The sequence below is a fragment of the Adiantum capillus-veneris genome, chromosome 22 (assembly GCF_014529385.1).
Source record: "Adiantum capillus-veneris isolate H3 chromosome 22, ASM1452938v2, whole genome shotgun sequence".
NCBI classification, from domain to species: Eukaryota; Viridiplantae; Streptophyta; class Polypodiopsida; order Polypodiales; family Pteridaceae; genus Adiantum; species Adiantum capillus-veneris.
In genome coordinates, this window is record NC_140952.1 from 68,512,426 (window position 1) to 68,522,826 (window position 10,401).

The window sequence follows — 10,401 nt, forward strand, 5'->3', positions numbered from 1 at the left end:
CAAGATGCTTACTAAATACATCTACCAATAGGTTGAAGGGTGGGAATCTAACCTTGACAAATGTTTGTGGGCTTTGAGGACTTTATATAAGGTGGCTACCAACTTTACTCCTTATGAGTTGGTATATGGCAAGGAAGCAGTATTACCTATGCATGTGCAGTTAGCGGCCCTCAAAGGTTTGTGGCGAATCTATAAGACTCATCAAGATGTTTTGCAGGATAGGATTACAAGTCTTGAAACTTTGAGGATGGATCATGAGGTAGCGGCAGATTTTTATGTGAAGCAACGAGAGAAAAGAGTAGCAAAGTTTAACCAACATTTGCCAGAAAAACTGATTGAGAAGGGTGATCTAGTGATGAAGTATGAGAGCTATCTTGACTTCACCTTTCAAAAGAAGTTCAAAAAGAAGTGGATAGGACCTTACAAGGTCCATCAAGCTTTTCCCAATGGTACTTATGCTTTAATGCGGATGGATGGTCGTTTTCTCAAGAACAGGTTAATGGTTTACGTCTCAAGCTCTATATTTGAAAGAGAGTTGAAGCCAACAGTGCATCACGTTCTAATGGAGGGGGTTGAGTAGCCAACCTAAGCAGTGTTCTCATATGCCAGGAATAAAACTATGTACATATGGTCGAGTTTTTTTTAGTTTTCTCATAGTGTGCTCAGTGTTTGTAGTTTGTAGGTTCTTAAAGCTCTTATGTGGTTGAGCATAAATGCTCAACTAGGGGGTGGGCAATGATGGTACATCCAAAAGTGTGTCGACCATAGAAGAGGGCATGGACAGATATGTGCAAGCTAGCAAAATCATGGCAAAAGGCTGGAGCAGCTAGGAAGATCATGAGTTGATAAGAAGCAGCGGGGGTGTATGACTCATGCGGTTTATAGGCCAAGGAAGGCTCCATGAGGGGCTAATTGGGGAAGCAATTGAAGGAGGTGCAAAGTGCATCTTTTGGGTCCAGGAACGAAGAGCTTGAAGTGCTGAAGGATCAGGTCCAAACGGCTCATCAAACCGAGCTACGGAGCTCAAGTTATGGAAGTTTGAAGGTTTAGTGTGTTGGAGATTCTTGCCGGACAGGGCAGCTGGGGACAGGTGGTCCAAGTGGATGTCGGGGTATAGGTGTGTAGTGCTCCAACTATGGATCCGATCTGTCTTTTCAAATTACAGATCAGACCCACGGTTTGCATTTTATTGCCAGTTGAAGTTTTGTCGAGGGCTAGCTGTCCATGCCATCTTATCTTCTATGGTCGACACACTTTGGCTGTACCAACGTTTGTGTTGTTGTCATCCATGACGAATGTCTACACCTGATGTGAAAATTGCCCAAAAAGAGGAGAAATGAAGTGGGAACAACACATGCTATATAGCACAAACCGTAGAAGACTGTAAGGGACCTGTTATGTAGAAAATGGCACTGATAAAGATTTTGCACAAAATGACAAAATAGCATGTGTAGTGCCTGTAGTAGAAATGGAGGCCAAAATGAGCCCGAATCAGAGCTCACCAAAATTGAAGAAAGTGAGCATGTGTGTGTTGGAGTTGCTAGCGACTAAGCCCCGGAGGATGCAACCTGCTATGATACCAATTGTTGCGTTGCAAGAAAACACACACAGCTTGGAGAAGATGAAGGAAGCTCAAGGCACACAACAGAGATTGTATTACTGAGTGTGCAATGGAAAGATCGATAGCCCTAGAATGATGGGCGTATATACAATGCACGGGGGGAAAAATCTCCTAGTGAGGAAAAAAGGCCCCGACATTCCTAAGTGTGTTCACACACATCATCACCACATGTATATGGTAACAAGCACTAAATTACAATTTCAACGAGTAATTCGTAGAATTTTGAGCGCTCTTAGGTTGTTTGAAATAAACGCTTCAGTAAATCGTTTTATTTTGCCTCTCATTAGGTACGACCTCAGTTTGGACGTTGACAAGGAGGGCTGAAAGCACTTCATCTCTATAGCACAGCGTGCTTGCATCTTGGAATGGATACTCACACACCCAAATGGTAGAGGAAACTCACCCAAATAGGTCCTTCTTCACTCGAATCAAGAGGCAACTCGTGGGGATTACAAGCTCCTGCCAACCCAAGAAGATGAGTGTAGAGAGTCGGTGATGATGAGGCTTGGGATCATAGTAGACACCAACCAAGCTGATGTGAAGGTCCTCCCAAGGTGATCAAAATTTCAACCAACAAAGACACATACTCATATCCTTGCCATTCAACTGAATTCCCAAATCTCTCCCACTCTTCCTTGCACACTCACTGGCGCACACACACACACCCATAGACTATGCAGAAAATGCCTCCATCTTATTCCCCAAAATACCATGACCATGGAAAAAATCTCAATCACAGAGCACCCAAGATGATCCCTAAAAATCAAATTGATAAGAGAAAGGTGTAATTTACTCTTCAAAGGTGGGGAATAAGAGAAACAACATGACAACGGGTGCGGAACTTCACACACACACCACCATGAATCCTCTTGGCTCCCTCTCTTAGAGTAATGAATTCTCTGTTTTGTCACTTCAATAAGCAGCCCCCCCTTTTGTTTTCCATGACATGTGCACTGATGTGTCAAAAATTGGCTAAGAAAGAAATTCGTTCATCTTAGTAGTCTCATAATTCAAGGGGAAGTAGTGTGATTCGTGGAGATCCTTAGGGATATTAGTGCCTTCTCCTATGAAGGCCTTGGGTTGTAAAGACCATAATAGGATCTTGATATTTTCATCTTGTCCGGAAGTCTTCCACTACTTGGGTTGTAAGAAGGCTATGTGAGGAGTAACAGAAGACTTTTGGGCGAGATGAAAATCTTCAAAGATACTAAGACAATGTGAGGAGGAGCGTTGGCAGTAGGGGTTGTGCTATAGGAGTTTCTTATGATGCTAATACTATGTGAGGAGTAGCGTTCGCAATAAGGGTTGTGCTATAGGAGTTATTGAATCTGCAAGTGGCACTTGCTTTAAAGGGGTTATAGGCCTTTCAATTGTAATCATCGGCACAACACGTACAACTCATCTGGATTTTCCTTCCAACTCGATACGTAGACTCTCCCACTCAAAATATTAGAGTTTCAAAAAATGAGGAGTAAATACAACGTCATAGACGTGTTTGGGGAGAGAAGGTTGAGCACAACTAGCCAATCTATCTCCAAGGAGAATGCAAAAAAGGTCCACCTAAGGCTTTTTGTTTCAAATAGAAAAACATTTCCTCGTGAGGTAGATTCAATATTACAAGCATAAGTTTTCTCTCAAAATCCGGAGTAGTTGTCCTGATGATAGACTCTGTGTATGACTTGATAGCCAATCACATGTGCTTATTGTTGCAACATGATCCTTGCCTTCAAGCACGTGTAGAATATCATAAGCATCAATACCAAGCACAAAAGATGATTAACTTGAAAGAGAAGAGAGTAGGACACCATAGAGGGCAATGTAGCTCAACTCTCTAGCATAAGGAGCTAGGAGGAACATTCCATTCATAGAGAGAGAGGAGAAGATTACAAAAAGCATACAAATCTTCCTTCAAGGCTCCTTGATCCAAGCTTCCATGAGAGCTCTCCGAGAGTTCAAGGTCCAAGTTTCAAGAATGACAAGAAGTGTCGAAAACCTAGGTTAATTGGCTTTTATACCTCACCCACATTGGGTGGACAAAAAAGGTGACCAAAATTTACTAAAATGGGATAGTTGGGAGATCTTGAGTTAGTAACATTAAAAGGTGGAATCCCAATGGACCTAGGGCTAAGAGATAATTATAAAAGAGGTTACATCAATGTGTATATCCGATTACAAACGCTTCTATATAAAAAGGGCGTCCAATTTGGGTCAAAAAAGGAGTCTGAAAAAGGGTGGTGCCCTCTTTAGGCCTCTTACCTTTATTGACCATGTTGTCCTATCCTTATTTCTCTTTCTTTGCCACTATAGTCCCGTGTAGTTCTTTATTTCACTCTACCATGAGCTGCTGCTAATGTTGGCCATGCAAGATCGTGAGCTATTGTTGGTGTTGGCCCTATGCAAGCCCATTACACAGTCACTTGGGTTACCCACCACTGCGTGGGCTACCACATGGGCTATCCCATGGCCACAAGGGCTTGCGTCCCCTTTCCCCACCATTAATGGAGCCACACAAAAAGGCATTAGGGTTGACCTCCCCCTCATGCGCAATTACTTATCCTAATAATTGCCAATATACAAGCGATTAATTCCACTTAAGCTAGCAAGCTCTCATCAATCCACTACAATTGTGGTTGTTAAGTCACACAAGTGCTTCCCCCCCCCCCCCCCCCCCCCGGCCCAAAAAAAAAAACCCTGCCCCTCAAGGCATGTTGCCTAACACCCACAAAGGAGGGCCAGCGAGATACGAACCTAAATCCCCCAAGACCACACAACCCAAACTAATCAAGACCCCCAAGCGTCCATCCAGAGAATTGAGATGGCCTTGGACCCCGACCAACCAAGATGTCCATAGCTTGGAATTGAACTAGGTGCTACAATATTAGCAAGGCGAAACAATCCCCAAGACCACGGACCACCACAATGGACACCATGCTCATGCCCTACATGACCACACTGCAAGCAAAAATTGACAAACAAGGGGAGGAGATGGCCATGCTCTAGGCATGGATAAAGGAGACTGAAGAGTGGTAGAGGGAGAAGATGGCCCTCCTGCAAGGATAAGTGGAGAAACAAATACAATGGCAAGAGGAGAAGGAAACCCTCTCGGAAAGGATTAGACTCCTTGAGAGGCAACCGTCACTTCCTACAGGAGGCAAGAGAAGAAGGGGAGATAATAGAAGCCAACAAGGAGGCAATTAAGGAATAAATCCTCAAAGCACTCACAAAAAGCATTAAGGAGAAATTAGATACCAAGAAAGACGAATGGGTAGAGGTTGTGAAGAAAAACCTATGCAAGGAGGTGAAGGAGGAGGCCCAAAAAGAAGAACACCACATTGTACACACCACTCTAAAGGAAGACAATATGCGACAATCCCACTACCTCAACACTTGAGTCTTAGATATCCCAAAGGAAGGGACTCCACCCCCAAACAAGATGGTAGAACATTATGCACCAAGATCGGATACAAATAGGATGACCCCCCTGAAGTGCGCGAGCGGGAGCGTGTGTGAGTGTACACATCCTGTAGGTTTCTCATCATACGCTGCAAAGTGCCCCTATGCTCAAGGCCAATGTCAGTCACTGCATGACTAACTACTCCCACTGCAAATGCACCTATCGCAAATGAAATCTCGGTTCTTGAGATGAGTATCTTGTACATGAGACTCCTGAATGCTGATGCAATCCTAACAATATCTGCCAATTTGACCATCTCAGTCAAATCTGGCTTAGAACTCCACTTATGGAAATCACCCTGACACCCGAACTCCAATCCGTGGAATCCATCCTCGTGTCCATCGCATGTCACATGTGCACCAAGAGCATTTGTCTGTCCTGAACCCTGTGTGGTAAGAGAAATTCCTAGCTCTAACTCACACACATCAGCCTCTGGCCGAAGAATATCCATGAATGACTAAATCACGGCTAGATCCCCAGCACTCAAGCTATCCATATTCATCATCATATCCACGAATGACATGCCGTGTTGCACAACTGTCTGCACAACTGGCTCAACATGCTCACAAACTGTAGCATCATGCAACCTATTCGCAAAGGAGACATGCCTCATCTCTCTGCATGGCTACGTACTCATGAGCGAAGACTATCCCATCTCATATGTGACATACTTGCATCGCATGAATCGTGCCAACACTAGCACCATTCGCTATGACTAGCTGTCTACGATGCAATCTGAAACTATGTTTGTCCAGCACTACCTGGCATCCGCTATCTCCTAACTGAGTCACAGAGATCAAGCTCTGCATCAAACCTGGCACATGGCATACATCTCGCAACACGTATGATGCACCACTCGGCAACAAGAGTCTGACATCTCCTACACAAACTATGTCATGTATTGAACCATCAGCTAGACACACATGTCCAAGCATACCACTAGCATATGTGCTAAACCACTCACGACTCGGTGTGACGTGAAACTTAGCACTCACATCTAGTATCCAATGTGAAGGTAAGGTGTCGTCAAAAACCATCAGCTAGACACACATGTCCAAGCATACCACTAGCATATGTGCTAAACCACTCACGACTCGGTGTGACGTGAAACCTAGCACTCACATCTAGTATCCAATGTGAAGGTAATGCGTTGTCAAAAAACGACATACGAAAGTCAAGAGTAAACATGGAAGCAAAGGAGACATCTCCGTCATGTGTAGCCACATATTGTGATAGCATCCCTCTTGTGTTGTCTCCTGCGCTGTCATATTCGCCAAAACAACACCTACGTACATGCCCTGTATGACCACAATGTCAACACACAACATCTCTATGTCTGCAAGATCATCCTTTGACTATAGGCGTCTCTCTAAACTCATTTGTGCCAAAACCATTGCACAATCTTTTCCATAAATCTCTAGTTGTACACGCATTTAAACCAATGCAATAGACAAACCCACCAAGGTGTAACATGATCGTCGAACGTGCAAGCTCATCCAAGTCCTCCCACTCATCGTCAGTCATAGACTCTGGTCTAGTATCCATGCCCTATAGTGGCAACACTTGGCCCAACTAAGTTAATGCATCATGCATACCTTCTTTCCAATGCTCAAAGTTTGAACGATCAAACTTTGTATGGAAAAGCACAAACCCTGACAATGATGTACATGCCAAATCCATGGCGATAATCTGTGACAAGACCGAGCACAAATCAATCAACTGACAATAGCCAAAGCCTCGCTAACTCATACACCAAGTACTATCAAAATACAACATAAGCTGGCATAAGCTGTCTAAGAGAAGTATCAGCTTGATCAATGTAATGAAACAAAATGAGCAAAACCCCTCAAATGATGCCAAAAACCCCACTCTAATCCAAGAGCACTATGTAGTAATCGATGAAATTATTATCAACAATCTTCCTCCTAAAGAGATTACCATATATATGTCAAATGAAGTAATCGGGTGAGCAAACACTCTCACAATGCGATGCCAAAACACTATGACAAAGCAACCACTGAGTGCCACATGCAATCAAAACACAATTGCAAACCATGCGCATAAACTAATAAACTCGCAAGAAAAATCCAGCAGAGTTTTGATAGTATTTGGCTATCTAACCATAATAACCATACATGCCATAAACATGCTCAAAACCATGATCAAATCATGGGGAAAATCCGCATGCAAGTATACATGAGCTGCCCCAAAGTCTCAACTCCCTAAACTTGAAAAAACATCCTGTAATCCGAAACACAAAGTGCATCAACCACACTCTACAAGTGAGGCATATACTAGCATAAACTTGGATGTAAACCAACCAAAATATGACACAAATTGATGCTCAAAACAACTAAAATCAGCCCACATATGCCATTGCAAGGTGAAGAATATCATCCGCAGAAAAGCGCACATCATGTGCATCCACATGGCAATGTAAATGAGCATCAAGCATGTACCAAATGTGTAGCAAATGAGCATCCGAATCAAATGCCCCTAGTTCTAGTAGATGATCTCCATAGTGCCCTCTATCTAGTCCTTCATCCTCAGTTGTCCATGCCTCCTCTTCATCTACTATATGTAGTAACACACATGGTGAAGTGTTACTCTCATTCACATCCCTATTACTCTCCTCTAGGATGGCATATGATGATCCAAATGGTGGGAAGTAGAATAATTCAATGTATATCACTCTAATCTCAGTGAGTTGTAAACCGATCCAGACATGACGAGCCTCATTATCTTGTGCCACAACTCAAAGACGACCTTAAATCTCTCTTCTGAAAAGTATTGCTACTCCTCTAGAACCTCTAGAGGTCCCTTTTTGTGTGGTCCTTCTAAAAGCAAACTCCCACTGATATCCCTCTAGTCGTGGTAGACCTCTTTCAGGGCTTTGGTGTGTCTCTATCAATGGAAATGCCTGTATCCTCCATCACATTGTCTAATCTCCGTGGGTATGTCCATAGTGAGCCATTGTAGCTCCATACCTCAATGCATGTCTCTCATTTACTAGGTTTTTGTTGCATAGGTCATGATTCCCTATTCGATGGTCCTACCATCAATGATGACCCAACCATCAAGACATGTGGCCTTTTTCCCCTCCTTGCGTGCTGGTCAGACTTGTAACATGATGCTCTCTTGTGTTCCTATTGCGTCCGAGTAAGATCGTTGTCAAGGTAGATTATGCTATCCTCTTTTAGGCTCCACAAGATCACCTTTTTTCTCATAAAGGTGGTTTTCTTTGTCTCTGTGTGGGGAATTGTAGGATGAGCACTCTTGCCTTTGTGAGATCTTTGCCAGCTCGCCATGCTTTGATAAAGGGAGGGGGTGTTGGGGTAAAGGTTTATGTGGCCGGTTAGGCCAGGTGCCCGCCCACTATGCTCATTCATTATGTACAAAATAGAATAAGGGGGCTCACATGTAGAGAGTGAGTTTTAGCCCCTACAAACACAAGGTCTCCTCTTCTGCTCTCTTCTCCATTGTTTCACACACTCACACACGCTCCCGCTCGTGCACTTCAATTGGTATAAAAGCTTAGGGATTGGGAAGCACCATTGGAGCTCAGCGGGGAAGCAAGCAGAGAAGCAGCAAAAACTGCACCACATTTTTGCAGTTCTGTTTTGACCTATCAAAATGTCTTCATTGAAGCCGATCCCACGCTATCTTGACCAATTTTTTGTCCTCTTCCACTTTAGAAAAGAAAGTTTTCTTAAAATCTTCATCAATTTTGAGATATGTCACTCAGATTGCCTGTAGGTCGTGAAGTACAAGCTGCAAATTTTTACAGATCTATTTTGACCTGTAAAAAGAGCTTAATTCATGTCCATTCTCTCTTTTTCCAACCGTTTTTGTGTGGTCTACAACTTTGCAGAAGGAAGTTTCTGCAAATTCTGAACGGTTTGGAAGATATGGGCTGATCGGCTGCAAGGTATTTAGAAAGTTGAAGATTATGTATGCCTATTGTGGTGATTTGCTACATACAGAGAGCTTGGATTGAGCTTTGTCATTCTCTTGTTTTGAGCGTTGATGTTTTTCTCTTAGTGAAGAAAGTATGGGTTGAGATTTTAAACAAATTTATGCGCATACGTTGAGAACATTTTGTGGATGTATGCATTTTTGTGGACTCTCAAGATTTGAGAGTCGGATTCATCACAAGTTATGTGCATTGACTTGTGCGATTAAGCAGATTTCAAGAGTGTGGTGCAAAGAGTTTTGCAAGAATTTTTAGCATGATTGAGAGCTGAATTTCCATCATCTCATTATTTATAATGGGATGGCTCAATAGCCAGGATTTGGAGGACTAACTTCTTTTAACATGGGTGTCATACCAGATTAGGAGGTACAATGATAGATTATGACATGGAAGCTCTAGAGGCAACAACACTAGTCACATCCCTAACAGTTTCTCCACAATTTATTGGTGCAAAACACACATACTTAGCCCTCTCTCTAGCCAACACACTTGTGATGCCAACCCCAACATCAAAGACACCATCACCACCATATACTTTGCACACAATTCAGCTGACATCTATTCAGAAAGAGTAAAGCGGGGTATGTTAGAGACAATGGATCCTATAACAACACCTGATGACATCACTACATAGTTAGTTTCCATATTGGACAAAGCTACTTGTCAAAGCTTCCCTCACCAGACACACTTTGGAGAGCATGTTAGACCTGGAACTATGCCCTAGAACAGATCGTATGATGATGAGTACTGAGAGCTACAAACACATGTCTACATGCAATGAGCCCTAGGTAATATTACAGAAAGGATAGCATAGAGAGAGATGGGGAGACTCATCCGTCATAAAAAACAAACATTTGAATAAGCACACGAACTACAACTTTATCATTGCTTCGTGAGTAAGGATTGCATCTTGATCCACAATAACTACCTTCTTCATTGAGGGGATGGTACAACTATAAACCGCCTATAGCACGAGCGAGCCTCAGACCGCACCGAATTACATGGTGAGCACATCATCTATGGAGCTAGGACACTAGCTCTCTTTATAGAACTTTTCTTCAATAGAGCACTAGCAAAGGGCCTCCCAACCAAGTGGACTATGCACACCATTGTGCCTATCCATAAAGCAGAAGACATGCTCAACCGGGCAACTACATGACTATTATGATTGGTCACACGTTAGCCAAATTGTATGGAGCAGTACTACAGGTAGAGATGAGCATCCATGCAAAGTGAGAGGGACTCCAAGATCTAGGGCAGGCAAGATTTAGAAGAGCCTTCTTTACCAAAGACCACATCCTCACTTTGAGGTGCTTGATTGGCTAGACCAAATTACGGAGGAGGAAGCTATAT